The 15,815-nt window shown below is 49.5% G+C and overlaps 1 protein-coding gene across 4 annotated transcripts in view; it reads left to right on the forward strand.

Moving 5' to 3' along the window:
- The window catches only part of Znf787 (zinc finger protein 787), a 50,065-nt gene that overhangs the window by 10,799 nt on the left and 23,451 nt on the right, over positions 1–15,815 (forward strand). Inside the window, exon 1 of one of the 4 annotated variants that reach the window (XM_045133698.1) lies at positions 10,804–10,937. The exons of 1 other annotated variant lie outside the window; for it this stretch is intronic. The gene's annotated coding sequence lies outside the window, so the exon portion shown is untranslated. Of the gene's footprint in view, positions 1–10,803; positions 10,938–11,723; positions 11,843–15,815 lie in introns of those variants that run through there. 2 more of the 4 variants (XM_045133701.1, XM_045133700.1) reach the window with 2 other exon arrangements.

The following is a 15,815-nucleotide window of genomic DNA, read 5'->3' on the forward strand; positions in this document are numbered from 1 at the left end:
ATCAGGCTTTGCAAGTGACTTTAACCCCTGAGCCATCTCTCCAGGCCACAAGAAAGTCTTTTCTTCTTTCTTTCTTTCTTTCTTGCTTTCTTTCTTTCTTTCTTTCTTTCTCTCTCTCTCTCTCTCTCTCTTTCTTCTCTCTCTCTCTCTCTTTCTTTCTTTCTTTCTCTCTCTTTCTCTCTCTCTCTTTCTTTCTTTCTTTCTCTCTCTCTCTCTTTCTTCTCTCTCTCTCTTTCTTTCTTTCTTTCTCTTTCTCTCTCTCTTTCTCTCTCTCTTTCTCTCTCTCCTTCTTTCTTTCTTTCTCTCTTTCTTTCTTTCTTTCTTTCTTTCTTTCTTTCTTTCTTTCTTTCTTTCTTTCTTTCTTTCTTTCTTTCTTTCTTTCTTTCTTTCTTCTATTCCACAAGGAACTTTTGACTTTGAATAATCCTTAAACATTTGTCAAAGGAAGGGACTTAGGGTTTGACTCTGCTGATCCCAAACATACCCCTTCTCCATTCATGAAGGCAATCCCACTAAGACCACCCCATTGTCTTCAGCCGATCTGTGGCAGCTCTGTGGGCAATTCGTTACTGACCACGTTGTCTCAATGCTATGGTCAACACTTCTCACACATGCACGCTAGTTCTGGGCCGCTGAGGAAGTGAGGCAAAGAGCGTATCTTAAGATCAGTCAGCATCTCCAAACACCGCTTGTCAGTATTGGTCATCTGTGCTATTCAGGCCAAAGGTCCACCAAGGCAGAGGAAACCTAGTCACATTACTCTAAGCAGGGGAATTCCATGGTTGTAAGATTAACTTCAGGGCAAGTTACAAGTCAGGCATTTAGCAGATAAAGCAGCTCACAGCAATATTCTCAGAAAAGTTATTTGTAAGATCCATACGAAATATTCCTAGAGTTCTTTCCCATAGTTCATTCCCACACTCGGGCTGGAGCTCAGCGCGGTCGCCCAGGATGACCTTGGGCTTTGTAACCTTTCCGCTTTAGCCTCCAGAGTGTTGGAGTTACTGGCATGCACTATTACATTCCCCCACACCCCATTATCACATGCAGATACCATCATCATTATTACAGAAGAAATGCACCTTCATATGCTTCACAGAGTTTTCTGAAAGTATATATACAATCTATTTGTATAGGCACACCTATCTATTTTGCATTTCTTCCATCTATCTCATGGGATTGGTTGGAGGATTAAGTGGCATAGTGTATGTAAGGCCCTCAATGCAGAACCTTCTGAATGGATTCAGAGGAACACAGACATATGCCATTTCTTTCTTTCTTTTTTTGAGGTAGGGTGTCACTCTAGCCCAGGCTTACCTGGAATTCTCTATGTAGTCTCAGGCTGGCCTCCAACTCACAGTGATTCTACCTCTGCCTCCCGAGTGCTGGGATTAAAGGCCACCATACATTGCACATAGGGCATTTATTTTCTTTCTTTCTTTTTGAAGAGATGAGTATTAATATTTTTTTACCATTTTATTTATTAATTTGAGAGCAAGAGAGAGTTAGTGAGAGAAAGAGGCAAATAGAGAAAATGGGTGCACCAGGTTCTCCAGCCACTACAAACAACTCCAGACATATGTGCCACCTTGTGCATCTATCTGGCTTTTTGTGGGTCTTGGAGAATTGAACCTGGGTCCTTTAGCTTGGCAGGCAAGTGCCTTAACCACTAAGAACCATCTCTTCAGCCCATAGGACATTTTTTATTTCTTATTTATTTATGAGAGAGAGAGAGAGAGAGAGAGAGAGAGAGAAAGGTCATGCCAAGGCCTGCAGTCAGTAACTGCAAATGAACTCCAGATGCATGCGCCACCTTGTGCATCTGGCTTATGTGGGTACTGGGGAATCGAACCTGGGTCCTTTGGCTTTGCAGGCAAAGGCCTTAACTGCAAAGGCCATCTCTCCAGCCCCATAGAACTTTTCTTATACACAGGTTTCTCAGTGTAGAATTCACATCCATGATCCTTTGGTTTTTTTTGGTTTTATGAAGTAGGGTCTCACTGTAGCCCAGGCTGACCTGGAATTAACTCTGTAGTCTCAGGGTGGCCTTGAACTCACGGCGATCCTCCTACCTCTGCCTCCTGAGTGCTGGGATTAAAGGCGTGTGCCACCACGCCCGGCTTCATGATCCTTTTTAAAAAATTATTTATTTGCAAGCAGAGAAAGATAGAAGAGTGACAGAGAGAATGGGCACCCCAGGGCCTCTAGCTACTGCAAATGAACTCCAGATGCATGTGTCACTTTATGTATTTGGCTTTACATGGGTACTGGGGAATCGAACCTGGGTCATTATGGTTTTCAGGCAAGCTCCTTAAGTGCTGAGCCATCTCTCTGGTCCCCTTAATACTTCAAAAAACTTTTTGTGCTTCTGAGCGTGGCTTATTTCATTTAGCATGTTCTCTCATTCCATTCATTTTCCTACAAATGACATAACTTCATTCTTCTCTATGGCCGAATATACTTTGACTGTGTACATATATTCCACTTTTCTATTTTTACATGTAGATTTCAGTGAGAGTTTTTAAACCTTTTGAAGTGACAACTTCCATAATTATAGACAATAATCCATGATAGTTTCTTCCTCCACTTTCTCCTTCACAAATCCACTCTTCACTATCTCCCCTTCCCCCTTTTTATTTTGATATTAACATCTTTTCTTCCTATTATGAGGGTCTTGCGTGTGAGGTCATGGATATCCAGGTCACTTTGTGTCTGGAAAAGGGCATTGTAAGCAGTCCTACCCTTCCTTTAGCTCTTACATTCTTTCTGTCACCTCTTCTGCAATGGGCCCTGAGCCTTGGAAGGTGGAATAGAGATGTCTCAGTGCTGAACATTCCTCCGTCACTTCTTCTCTGCAGTATGGTGACTTTTGCATCATCCCAAGGTCACTGTCATCTGAAAAAAGAAGTTTCTCTAATCCAAAAGAGAGAGTAGCATTAATATATGAGTGTGAGCCGGGCATGGTGGCCCATGCCTTTAATCACAGCACTTGGGAGGCAGAGGTAGGAGGATCACCATGAGTTCAAGGCCACCCTGAGACTCCATAGTAAATTTCAGGTCAGCCTGAGGTAGAGTGAGATCCTACCTCAAAAAACCAATATATATATGTGTGTGTGTGTGTGTGTGTGTGTGTGTGTGTGTGTGTGTGTACACTAAGAGAAATGTTTATTTGGCAGTTTGCTGAGCATAATATATGCATTTAGCCAGACACCATCAGGTGTTACACGCCTAGGGCTTATGACCTTCCTTGTCATAGGTTTTCAGTACCAGGCATGTATTCCCTCCTATGGAGTGGTCCTCTGGTCCAATTAGTGAGTGGTTGGTTTCCCCTATAACAGACATGCCACTTTTGCACCTGTTTGCTCGTTTGACCTGGCTGGCTAAAATTTAAGGCTTGCAGTGTCCACTGTTGTTTTTCTCTACTGATGACTTCTCTCTCCCATAAGGCTACATGCAGTGTAGCTTTTTCCAGCTGTCTATTGAGAATTTAAAAAAATATTTTTTTGAGGTAGGGTCTTAACTAACCCAGGCTGATCTGGAATTCACTATGTAGTCGTAGGGTGGTCTTGAACTCATGGCAATCCTCCTAACTCTGCCTCCCAACTACTGGGATTAAAAGTATGCTCCAGGGCTGAGGAATGGCTTAGTGGTTAAGACATTTGCCTGCTAAGCCTAAGGACCCTGGTTTGATTCCCCAGGACCCATGCAAGCTGGACACACAAGGGGGAGCAGGCACCTGGAGTTTGTTTCCAGTGGCTAGAGGCCCTGATGTGTCTGTCCATTCTCTATATCTTCCTCTTCTGTATCTCTCTCTCAAATAAATAAATAAATTTTTAAAAAGCATGCTCCAACATTCTCAGCTTAAAATATTTTTTTTATTTATATGAGAGAGAGACAGAGGCTGAAAATGGGTGCACCATGGCCTCTTGCCACTGTAAATGAACTCCAGACACATGCACCACATTGTGCACTTGGCTTCATGTGGGTTTTGGGGAATTGAACTCCAGCCATTAGGCTTTTCAAGCATGTGCCTTTAACCACTGAGCCAACTCCTCAGCCCCTTATTGAGAATTCTGATACATGAACATACTGAACTTTAATTGCATTTCTATCTTATTACCCTTTTTCTCTCCTCTCCCCCACTCTCCATCATATTTATTTTTCTTTTAAAAATATTTTTTATTTGCAAGCTGGGATAGATAGAGAGACAGAGAAAAAGAGGGAGGGAGGAAAGGAGGGAAAGAGGGAGAGAGAGAGAGAGAGGAAGGGGGGGAGAGGGAGAGAATGGGTGTGCCAGGGCCTCCAGCTGCTGCAAACAGACTCTAGATACGTGAACCACTTTGTGCATCCAGCTCCATGTGGGTACTGGGGAATTGAGCCCAGGTCATTAGGCTTTACAGGCAAGTACCTTAACTGCTGAGCCATCTCTTCAGACCCTATTTTTCTTTTTTTTTTTAAATATGCATTTTTGCTTGTGTATGCATTATATAATTTGGTGTGCGTGGTGTGGTGCTTCTGGTATATGCACGCACATGTGCCCTTGCAGTATTCATTTGCTCGCCTGTAGTGGCTTGAATGGAATGTAGGGTGTTCTCTGTTGCTCTTCCACCTGGTCTTGTTTTGACCTTGGGTCTCCTCCTCTTACTGATTCTGAAGCAGCAAAGATTCTTGGGTCTCTGTTTCCCCAGCTCCACAGGGGAACAGTGACCCAAGAATGTTTGGTGCACGTGGCTATGCCCAGCTGCTCTAAGTAGGATCTGGAGATCTGGATCCAACACCTCGGGGTCCTTCACACCTGCATGCTTGTGCAGGAAGCACACTAAGCTGCTGAGCCATCTCTCCAGCCCTAACATGTTCTCTTTTTTTTTTTTTTTAGTTTTTATTAGCATTTTCCATGATTATAAAAAAACCCGTGTACATGTTCTCTTTTTGTTGTTTATTTTCATTTATTTGTGAGTGACAGAGAGAGAAAGAGGCAGAGAGAGAGAGAGAGAGGCAGAGAGAGAGAGTGGGTATGCCAGGGCCTCCAGCCACTGCAAACAAACTTCAGATGCATGTGCCACCTTGTGCATCTGGCTTACGTGGGTCCTGGGAAATTGAGCCTCCAATCAGGGTCCTTAGGCTTCACAGGCAAGTGCTTAACCACTAAGCCATCACTCCAGCCCCCCCTTTTATTCTGAGGTTCTTGCTCTAGCCCAGGCTGACCTGGAATTAAGTCTCAGGCTGTCCTCAAATTCATAGCAATCTTTCTACCTCAGCCTCCTGAGTGGAATTAAAGGAATGTGCTACCACACCTGGACCTAACATTTTTTTTTTGTTGTTGTTGTTTTGTTTTTTCTAGGTAGGGTCTCACTCTAACCCAGGCTGACCTGGAATTAATTCACTATGTAGTCTCAGGGTGGCCTTGAACTCGTGGCAATCCTCCTACTTCTGCTTCCTGACTGCTGGGACTAAAGGCGTGCACTGCCATTCCTGGCCTGTTTCTAAATATTTTTAAAATGTTTTATTTATTTATTTGCAAAGGGTGGGGAGAGGATAAGTGCACCAGGACCTCTTGTTGCTGCAAATGCACTCAAGTGCATGTGTTGCTTTGTGTATCTGGCTTTATGTGGGCATGGGGATCTGAACCTGGGCAAATCCAGTCTAGCAGGCTTTGCAACTGAGCATCCTTAACCACTGAGCCATTTCCCCAAAACCTAACATGTTTCATGTGCATGACATGTGTGTGTGTGTGTGTGTGTGTAAATGCATACCACAAGTGACCGTGTCTCAAAACTCCCCCTAAAAAAAGAAAAGAAAAGAGAGGGTTGGGGAGATGGCTCAGTCAGTAAAGAATGTGCCATGAAAGTACAAGGAGCCAAGTTCAGATACCAGCACCCACATAAAATCATCAGGCATGGTGGCATTGCCTGTAACCCCAGTAGGGGGGTCTTATTTAATCACTCTCTACCTTATTATTATTACTATTTTTGTTTTTTAAAAAAATATTTTTTGTTCATTTTTTTTTTGTTCATTTTTTATTTATTTATTTGAGAGTGACAGACACAGAGAGAAAGACAGATAGAGGGAGAGAGAGAGAATGGGCGCGCCAGGGCTTCCAGCCACTGCAAACGAACTCCAGACGCATGCGCCCCCTTGTGCATCACGCGCCCCCTTGTGCATCATGCGCCCCCTTGTGCATCATGCGCCCCCTTGTGCATCTGGCTAACGTGGGACCTGGGGAACCGAGCCTCGAACCGGGGTCCTTAGGCTTCACAGGCGAGCGCTTAACCGCTAAGCCATCTCTCCAGCCCCTATTTTTGTTTTTTTTGAGGTAGGGTCTCACTCTGGTCCAGGCTGACCTGTAATTCACTATGTAGCCTCAGGGTGGCCTTGAATTTACAGTGATCCTCCTAATTCTGCTTCCCAAGTGCTGGGATTAAAGGTGCTCTACCATGCCTGGCCTTTTTTTGTTTTTGAAGCTGGATCTTACTCTGACCTGGAAGTCACTTTGTTGCCCAGGCTGGCCTCAAACTCACAGCAACCCTCGCACTACAGCCTCCTGAGTGCTGGGACTGATATCGTGCACCACCGTGCCCAGCTCTCTACATCATCGTCATTGTTGTCATTATTATTATGTACTCTCAGGCTGGCCTAGAACCCACAGTGATTCTCCTACCTCTGCCACCCACGTGCTGGGACTAAAGACCCTAGCTTTCGTGCCCAGCTTTCCACCATCTATTTTTCTACCTTATTAAAAATATTTATTTAGGGCTGGAGAGATGGCTTAGCGGTTAAGCGCTTGCCTGTGAAGCCTAAGGACCCCGGTTCGAGGCTCGGTTCCCCAGGTCCCACGTTAGCCAGATGCACAAGGGGGCGCACGCGTCTGGAGTTCGTTTGCAGTGGCTGGAAGCCCTGGCGCGCCCATTCTTTCTCTCTACCTCTATCTGTCTTTCTCTCTATGTCTGTCGCTCTCAAATAAATAAATAAATAATGAACAAAAAAAATTATAAAAAATATTTATTTATTTATTCGCAAGCAAAGAAAGGAGAGAGAGAGAGAAAGAGAGAGAATGGGTACACCAGGGCCTCTAGCCACTGCAAACGAACTCCAGATGCATGCGGCACTTGGTGCATCTGGCTTACGTGGGTACTGGGGAAACAAACCCAGCTCATCAGGCTTTTGCAGGCAAGCATCTTAAATTGCTGAGCTATCTCTCCAGCCTCTCCACTTGATTTTTGTCACAGGGTTTCTTATTGAACCCAGAGCTCACAGATTCAGCTAGATCACATAGCAGGCAAGTCCCAGGAATCTTCCAGCCTCTGTCTCCCGAGAGGTACCATCTCTCTGCTCTGGTTGTCTGTTCCATTTCCTCTGATCTTTCCCACCCGTTCTTCAGACTAAGCCAAGTGAGGGGCCTCTCCTGTGTCCCCTTGGCTTCTGCATGCCATCAAACTCGCTATGTAGTTGAGTATGGCTTGGAACTCCTGATCCTGCTGCCTCTATTTTGTAAGTTCTGGGATTACAGGACCTTAACTCCTGGCCATACTCATGATTTTCATTGTTACTACAACAGTATATTTGTACTTCCCTAAGCCGTGTGTGTGTGTGTGTGTGTGTGTGTGTGTGTGTGTGTGTGTATATATATATATATATATATATATATATATATATATATATGTATATATACTGCTTAGCCATCTCTCCAGCCCATATATATCTGAGGATGACCTTGAACTACTACCACCTCTTCCTCCCCTCTCCTCCTTTTTTTTTTTTCAAGGTAGGGTCTCACTCTAGTCCAGGCTGACCTGAATTCATTATGTAGTCTCAGAGTGGCCTCAAACTCAAGCAGTCCTCCTACCTCTGTCTCCTGGGTGCTGGAATTAAAGGCATGCTCCATCATACCTAGCTTATTATTTAATTATTTTTGTGTTTTCGAGGTAGGGTCTCACTCTTGTCCAGGCGGACTTGGAATTCACTCTGTAGTGTCAGGGTGGCCTCGAACTCACAGCGATCCTCCTACCTCCACCTCCTGAGTGCTGGGATTAAAGGCACGTGCAGCACCTGGCCCTAAGTAATATTTTAAAGTAAATTTACCTTTGCAAAATTTGTATAGTTGGGACACAGACATCTTTCTATTGACATGCACATTTGATACAGTGCTGTCTCCTTGAGAAGAGATGTTAAGTTGAGAATCCACGTTTTAGGACTCAGTGCTGAGCCTTGAGGATATACTGTGGTATACTAGGGAGGGGGAGGCACGTGAATTCGTGAGGCTCACTGGCCAGCCAGTCTAACCTAGTTGGTGAGCTCCAGGCCAAAGAGAGACCCTGTCTTAAAGGAAGTGAACTGCGTTCCTGAGGATGACATACAAAGTTGTCCTATGGCCTCCACAAGCACATACAGGTGCACACACACCTGCGCCCGCATGCATGCACACAGATAAATCTGCAGCTTTGATGAGAGCAAGCAAAGTATGGAATGGTAGAGAGCCCAGACGACAAGGACATTATTGTAAAATATGTTTTCTTTTAAAATTTTAGAAAGCGAAAGAGAGAGAGAGAGAGAGAGACAGAAAGAAAGAAAAAGAAAGAAAGAAAGAAAGAAAGAAAGAAAGAAAGAAAGAAAGAAAGAAAGAAAGAGGCTGGGGGGGGGGCGGTTAGAATGGGCACCACAGGGCCTCCAGCACTGAAAATTCCAGATGTATGTGCCACCTTGTGCATCTGGTTTATGTGGGTACTGGGGAATCAAACCTGTGTCCTTAGGCTTTTCAGGCAAACACCCTAACTGCTAAGCAATCTCTCTAGCCCTAAACTACATTTTCTAAGGGAATACGGACAACAGTAGCAAGCGCTCACTCCAGGGAGAGTTCACTCAGTATCCACTGGATACTGGAGAACAGTGAATTCAGAGCTGCTACTGTTGCTGGGGGCATAGACTACGTCCCCTTTGCAGGACCGTGGTTGAGGACAATTGACTGGAGTTAGTGAGTCCCCTGAGCCATCAGGGTTGAGGTGTCTGGGGGAAAGGAGATGGGAGAAGGGGAGACAGAAATTCACACTTTCTCTAGAGTAAAAATAAAAAGCTGCAGTTTGGAGGCACAAGGGAAATATAGAGGGCCTAGGTTTCTGGTAGTTATAGAAGGGGACACAAAATTGACCCTTTCCTAGGGCGATGTGGGCCTTGGAGAGACTCTTTGGAACCAATGAAGGAGGAAATATTTCACCTTTGTATTATTTAGCTGAACCTTTTAGTCAGTTAAGAGTTGCTCTGTGTGTGTCTAAGGATGTGTCTGAAGAAAAAAAAACTAACTGTTTATTGTCTTCAGTTTAGCTTTCAGCTCTGTGAGCTTTGGGCTGGGAAGGAACAGCTAATGATATTAGAAGCTACCAGGTCAGATTTCAGCTTTGGGACAGTTTTTAAAGCCCCTGTCTTGGATTCACCTTTAACCTTGCAATTAGTTACCAGCAGCTTGTGTCTTTATCACTAGCTAACAGGCTCCCTGGTTTATTTTTAATCTAGCTGTGGAAGGCCCGCACTTTAAACGGCTTGGAGGTTTTCCACTGCAGGGCTGTAAGTCAGCCTCCTTTAGAATTTTTCGATCTCGCTCCCACCCATCCTAGCAGGCCCAGCAGTGAGGGTCTGCAGGCAGCATGCCTTTAGGGACAGGCTTCTGTGGCATACGCAGTCTGCACGCTTTTCACTTTCTTGTCCCAGTCTCAGACGCGACATACTTCTTTTTGCCTCTTGGATTCTTCAGGTTGCCAAGAACTTCTCTTTAGCAAAAGAGGAGTGTTGCCTCCAAGGAGTCCCTCTCCCCTCGCGCCAAGTCCAGACATGGGAGGCACCAATTATGGATTTAAAAAAAAATATTTTATTTATTTGAGAGAGGAGGGTGGTGGTGGTGGTGGTGTGTGTGTGTGTCGGGGAGGGGGAGAGGCAGGTAGAGAGAAAGGGGGCACCAGGGTCTTCGGCCACTGCAAACAAAGTCCAGACACACGCACCCCCTTGTGCATTTCTAACCTGGGTCCTCTGGCTTCGCAGGCAAGCGCCTTAACCGCTAAGCCATCTCTCCAGCTCAGCTATGTATTTCTGTCAGGAGATTTACTGGCCACTTGTGCTTGGGAAGCAGATGGCTTGCCGGGGCTGGGGGGAAGGGTCCTTTCCCTTTCTTTTTGCTTAGCACTCCACCATCAATCCGTGATGGAACTTCCCAGTAGGAAGGCAGTGTTTTAAGTCACAATGAAACACGCGAATTCGGAGCCAGGCTCTGCGGGTTCGAGTCCACACTCCTGTCATTCTTGGTTGTGTCCTTCGGCAAAACGGACAAAGGACCCACGGAAGCGCAACCCTCCTTCCTGGGCATTCGGGGTCGGAGATCGTTGTCCACAGCGGACCCGAAGCTGTCCTGGAGGGGAGCCTCGGGGTGGAAGGGGTTACAATGATAGAGACGACGGGAGGACCGCGGGGGCGCGAGCGTCCTTGCGGGCAGCGGAGCGCGCAGGCGCGAGCTGCGAGGCCGGACCGGGGGGCCCGCCCAGACACCCGGAAGTGAGCGCCTAACGGGCCGAGCGGCGCCTTCGGTCCTGGCAGGGGGCGGGGCCGGAGCCCCTTGGCGCGGGCGCCATAGAGCGGCCGCGGAGGACCGGGGTCCTAGACGCATCCGGAAGTGGCGCACTTGGGCCCCGCTGCGGACCATAGAGCCGAGGGGATGGTGGTGGCCGCCTGGGGTCGCGGAGCGCCTGCCTAGAGCGGCGAGGACGGAGTGGCGGCCGGGGTGGGGGGGGGTGGAGAGGGGGGGAAGCGGCGCGAGCGGAAGCGGCCGGGAAGGTCACTTCCGGCCTGGGCGCCCGTCCCCCTGACCCCAGGGTCTGAGTCGCCGCTGCCACCATCCGCGAGGCAGGCAAGGGGAGGAGGAGGAGGAGTTGCGGCGCGGCGGCCCCGGGGCCGAGGAGGTGAGGACGGGCGTGGGCTCGTGGGGGGACGGGAGCGGGCCGTGCGCCGGAGGCTTCGGGGTGGGCTCGCGTCGTGAAGCCGGGCTCCGGACGGGGGTGGGTGGGGAGGCGGGAGGGCGAGCGCGGCTGGGCGGGTGAGTGCGCGTGCGCGCTTTGGTGGCGGTGTGTCGCGGGGGAGGGGGCGTGAGCGGGCGCGCGGCCGGGGAGTGCGCGTGCGCGCGGGCCCGGCGCTGCGCCCGTGGGGGTGGGGGCCGCGCGCGTGCGCGATTTCGGCGGGCGGGTCGGCGGGCCCGGGGCGGGGGCCTTGGGTGTAGGTGGGCATTCGCGTCCGTACCCCGGTCTACACCCGCCGCCGACCATGGCCGGAAGTGCTAGTGACTTTTGGCGGTGGAAGGGTTAGGGTTGGACTGACCAGAACGGAAACAGAGGCCTGGGGAACAGTCTGGTCTCCCCCCCTCCCCCACACCCCGCGTCCCTTTCCTTCCCGTTTTCAAGTCAGCTAGGCCCGTTGCTGCCCCGGGCGGCCTCGATGGCCTTTGATCCGGCGGGTAATTACGGGCATGCCGGCGGCGGGAGGCCCATTCATTCCCCCCGCGCGCGCGCGTGTGCTGTGCCGACGGCGGCAGGAAGCGCTGGGCCAAGGTCAGCGCCGCGTGTCCGTCCCTCCCTCTCCCCCTCCCCCCGTGGTCCAACCCCGAGTGTGGCCTCCCTCTCCAGGACCCGCCCCCCTCAGTGTGTGCGGGAGCAGGTCCCAGGGTGACCCCCCCCACATTCACCCCAGTTCCTGGAGATGAGTGTCAGATGGAAAAGTGAACCCACCGACTCGGGAAGCAGGAGTGAGCGTGGAGTGTAAACTGAGTCCTGTCTCAGTGCCAGGCCGGTGTTGGGCACTAGGAACCTGGAAGGTGAACAGTGTGTGTAGGGGGGAGGTAAAGATGGAACCTGACCTAGCCTAGACCAGGGGAGAGATGGTCAGGTCTTCACGAAGGGAACCTCTTGGGTTGAGGCCCCCATGCTGGGCCAACACTGAGGATCTAGTTGATCTGACCTCAGCTCTAGGAACACAGTGGCCTTGACCCTGGCTTAGCTCTTCTGAGACAAATAAGCCTCTTGGGGTAACTGCAGCTGACGTTGTCTGCCTGTTTGCAGTTATTAATGTGGCGCCCCAGAGAACAGATCACAATGCTTAACTTAGGTTATTTAAAACCACCAGCTGAGATGTGGAATGGCCTATCTTGACCCATGTGACCCAGGGTGAAGTTCCAGAATTGAGTGGCAGCCATTGGGGGCTTATTCCCCAAGAGTTTTCAGGCTCAATTCTTGCTTCACTTTTGTTGTCTTAGATAAGAAACTTCACCATTCTTGGTTGTTACCACATGTGTCTTCCTCAGTGGAAGGGTTTTGAAGCCACAGGTTGGGTGGAGAGACCAAGTCTTGGCTCCCTCTTCCAGGACTGTGACCTTGGATGTGTTACTTCCGCTTTCCCAAGCTGTTTGCTCTTCAGTCCCCTACAGTGAAGAAAGCTATCCACTTTTGCCCCAGTTCCCTGACCATGCCTGGTACAGCAAGGCTGCAGACGCAGGTGGTCCCTGTACATTGAGTTGCTGTGTGTTGTGGGCCGGCCATGGGTGGGAGGAGTTCCCCGGGTCTCCCTGAGGCAGGAGGTCAACTTGGCCCGGATCATGTAGTAGACCCTTCCTGGAGCTGCTCAGACCATGAAGGAGACTGGCAGACGATTAGGTCGTTTGCCAGAGTGGCCCTGGGAGCTGGAAGAGCCAGGAGGAAGGGGTACTAAGGTCTCTGTGCAGGGCCAGGGGCAGGAGCTGCGGCTGATCTTGAGGGATAGAGGAATTATCCAAGAAGACCCTGGGACTTAAGGGAAGGCAGTGTGCTAAAGCCATCAGCAACTGTCAGCCATCGCTTACTAGTCACTGATGGACACATGGCTCTCAAGGGTGCCTGTGTTAGCACACCTCAGGCTTTCCCCAGCCATATTTCATTGTCTTCTAACTGCCCAGGGCTGTGCCTGGCAGTAGGCCATGTGTTTGGTAGAGACTGCAGATATGAGCGCTTGGCAGGCACCTGCTGTTATGCCTGGTAGTCACTGACCTAAGTTCTGTGATGCCCTGGGACAGAGGTGGTCACCCTGCGCAAGGTGGGACCAGTGCTTGAGTCAGTGCTCATGAGCCCTAGGCAGCAGCATTCCCTCATGATTTGATTCTTTGGGCAAGGTTGGGTCTGGGTGATAGGCCTCTTAGGTAGCTGCCATTGGAGTTGGGTTTCTGGTCTCAGTTCTTGGGCACACACAGGCTGCTGACTGGTTCAGGTGACTCAGACCCAGTCCCCCCATTCCAGGCACTCTCCTGCAGCATAGCGGGAGCATCGGAGTTGACTTCTGCAGGTGACTAGGACATGAGTAGTGAGTGCTGAGGTCCCTGCTGACCACGGTGGAGGCCCATCAGCCAGCCGCGTGAGGAGCTGTGGCAGTCACGCTTGTAGTGCAGTGGTCCTGTTGTGGGATTGCAGAGAGCTGTTGCCTTATAGCTGTGGAGAAACTAGCCCAGCTGTGGTCCAGGTGGATTGGACCAGAGTCTGTCCATTCCTTAAGGTAGCCTAGCGCCCCCCACCCTGTCACTGCAGTGCATGTTCTATCCACCTTCACCTGCAGACCTCTCCTTGAGATCCAGAATAGTGGCTTCTTTCCCTTGAGCACAATTGGGCATTCTTTCAGCCCCCTGAAGTACCTGCCCTACAGCGGATGTTGCTGAGGGCCTAGAGACCCACTAGCTAAAACCCCAGCCTCAAAGCGTAGGGTCAGGGTGCTCACAGCTAGGAGTTTCTGCTGGGCGCAGGGTCTGTTGGTCAGTGCTCTGAGTAATCCCCTACCATTCTTTTTGGATGCAGTCTGCTGGGTGTGCCGTGGAGGGGAACCCACAGAAGGTGTTTTAGAGGTAAAGTAGAACCCTTCCCTGGTGATAAAGGGCTCATCCTGAGGAATTGATGTTAAAGGAAGCAACGGCAGTGTCCTGAGAGAAAGCCTGGCAGACCTGGGTTTAACTTGGCTTTTGCATCATGACTCTGCCACTGTCAGCCACTGTCTAGACCTTGGCTTCCTTGTCTCTAAAACAGGAACTATAGTGATGGTGTGCCCTTCTTTGCCAGTGTCTGCTGGCTTAAGGTGTCTTTGGGCTTCTTGTTGAATATGCAGTGTGTGTCATTATTTAATCCTGGCACTAACCCTACATGGATGAGCAGGTCATGTGGCTGGTCCATGGTGGGGGTGGATTTTGACCCTGGCACCCTGCCTGGAGGGATTGTCCTCTTGTCTCTCCCCGACTCTCCCTGGTGGTTTAGGGGATCAGGACAGAGCTTATGTGCTTATAGCACCCTGTGCCCACTGTCTGGGATTTCCTCTGTACTTGGTGAATGTGCTGTTATTGGATAAAGAGGGCACTTGCTGCTGAAGGAAGGGAGCTTCCCAGAAGCACTGCTGGTGCTGGACCTTGGCATGTGGGCATATTACCCCAGCAGGTTTAGAGAGGCAGGCAAAGCAGACACCAGTGGCTGTACCAGAGGCTGGTGGAGGCTGCATGACTAGAAAGCACAATTGTATCTATGAACTGCAGTTCACTCAATTAAAATAGATGGCTCTGGGCTGGAGAGATGGCTTAGCAGTTAAGGTCCTTGTCTGCGAAGCCTAAGGACCTAGGTTCGATTTTCCGGAGCCCACATAAGCCAGTGCACAAAGTGGTGCATGTGTCTGGAGTTCATTTGCTGTGGCTGGAGGCCCTGACATGCTTGCATTCTCTTAAAAATAAATGAAAATAAAAAAAGTTGATGGCTCAGAGGCCATTTTGCCCAACCCAGGGTGCAGATTTGAGGCAGTCGGTGCATGATTGTGCTTTGCTTTAACATGCATGCACTGTTTTTTGATTTTTTTTCATGGTAGGGTCTCTTGCTGGAGTCTAGGCTGACCTGGAATTCACTGTGTAGTCTCAGACTGTCCTTCTTGAACTCACAGTGATCCTCCTACCTCTGTTTCCCAAGTGCTGGAATTAAAGGCATGTGCCACCATGCCTGGCCAGATAACTGTTTTTAATGCACTTTTGGGTTCACAACAAAATTGGTAGGTACAGAGTTCAGTGTGTCCCCTCCCAGCTCTCTTTTGCCCACTGTCAACATCCACACCCACTGGGGCTCGCTTGTTACAGTTGATGAGCCTACCTAGACATCACAACCACCCCAAGTGCACAGTGTACCCCTGAAGAGTATTGTGTTTGTTTTTAGCAATTCTCAGTTTCTTGCCAGTGCTTATGAATCCCAGCCTTCTGGAATGTATCTGAGGATATAAAGGCATGCATTCTGAGAGCTGGTGTGGCGGACCTAGGTCTGAGTCAGTTTTTGCTTTGAGGCTGTGGTTGGCCAGGGAGGAGTAAGGTGCCCCTTGCTGTGCCAGATGCATCACAGCTTCATAGTGGGCTAGGAGTCTAGAAGTCTGTCCTTGGGGTGTGGTATTGGGGCCAAGGCCTTTCTGTACTTTTCCTCAACGAGCTGGCCCCACTGGCCCCAGTTGACCTGGACCAGGCCTTTGGGAAGAGGCTCTGCAAGGGGGTATATGAGCCTGTGCCACAGTCTCAGGAGCCCCTGGGAAGCTGATACAGAGGTCCAGTTAGGAAGCAGAGGCATCCCATCAGCTAACACCCTGGAAGAAAGAAGGGAGACTGGGTGGACCAGAAAGGTCAGCTCAGTGCCATGTCTAAAAAGGAACTCACAGATCTGGCAATATTCTTAGAGGGCTTGACTGCCAAAACTGGCTCTGGATGAGATGAGAATGTCCCAAGAGCTCATTTCCCCACAGGTCAGGTGTAGGTAGGTGCC

This window comes from Jaculus jaculus, chromosome 14, assembly GCF_020740685.1.
Source record: "Jaculus jaculus isolate mJacJac1 chromosome 14, mJacJac1.mat.Y.cur, whole genome shotgun sequence".
NCBI classification, from domain to species: Eukaryota; Metazoa; Chordata; class Mammalia; order Rodentia; family Dipodidae; genus Jaculus; species Jaculus jaculus.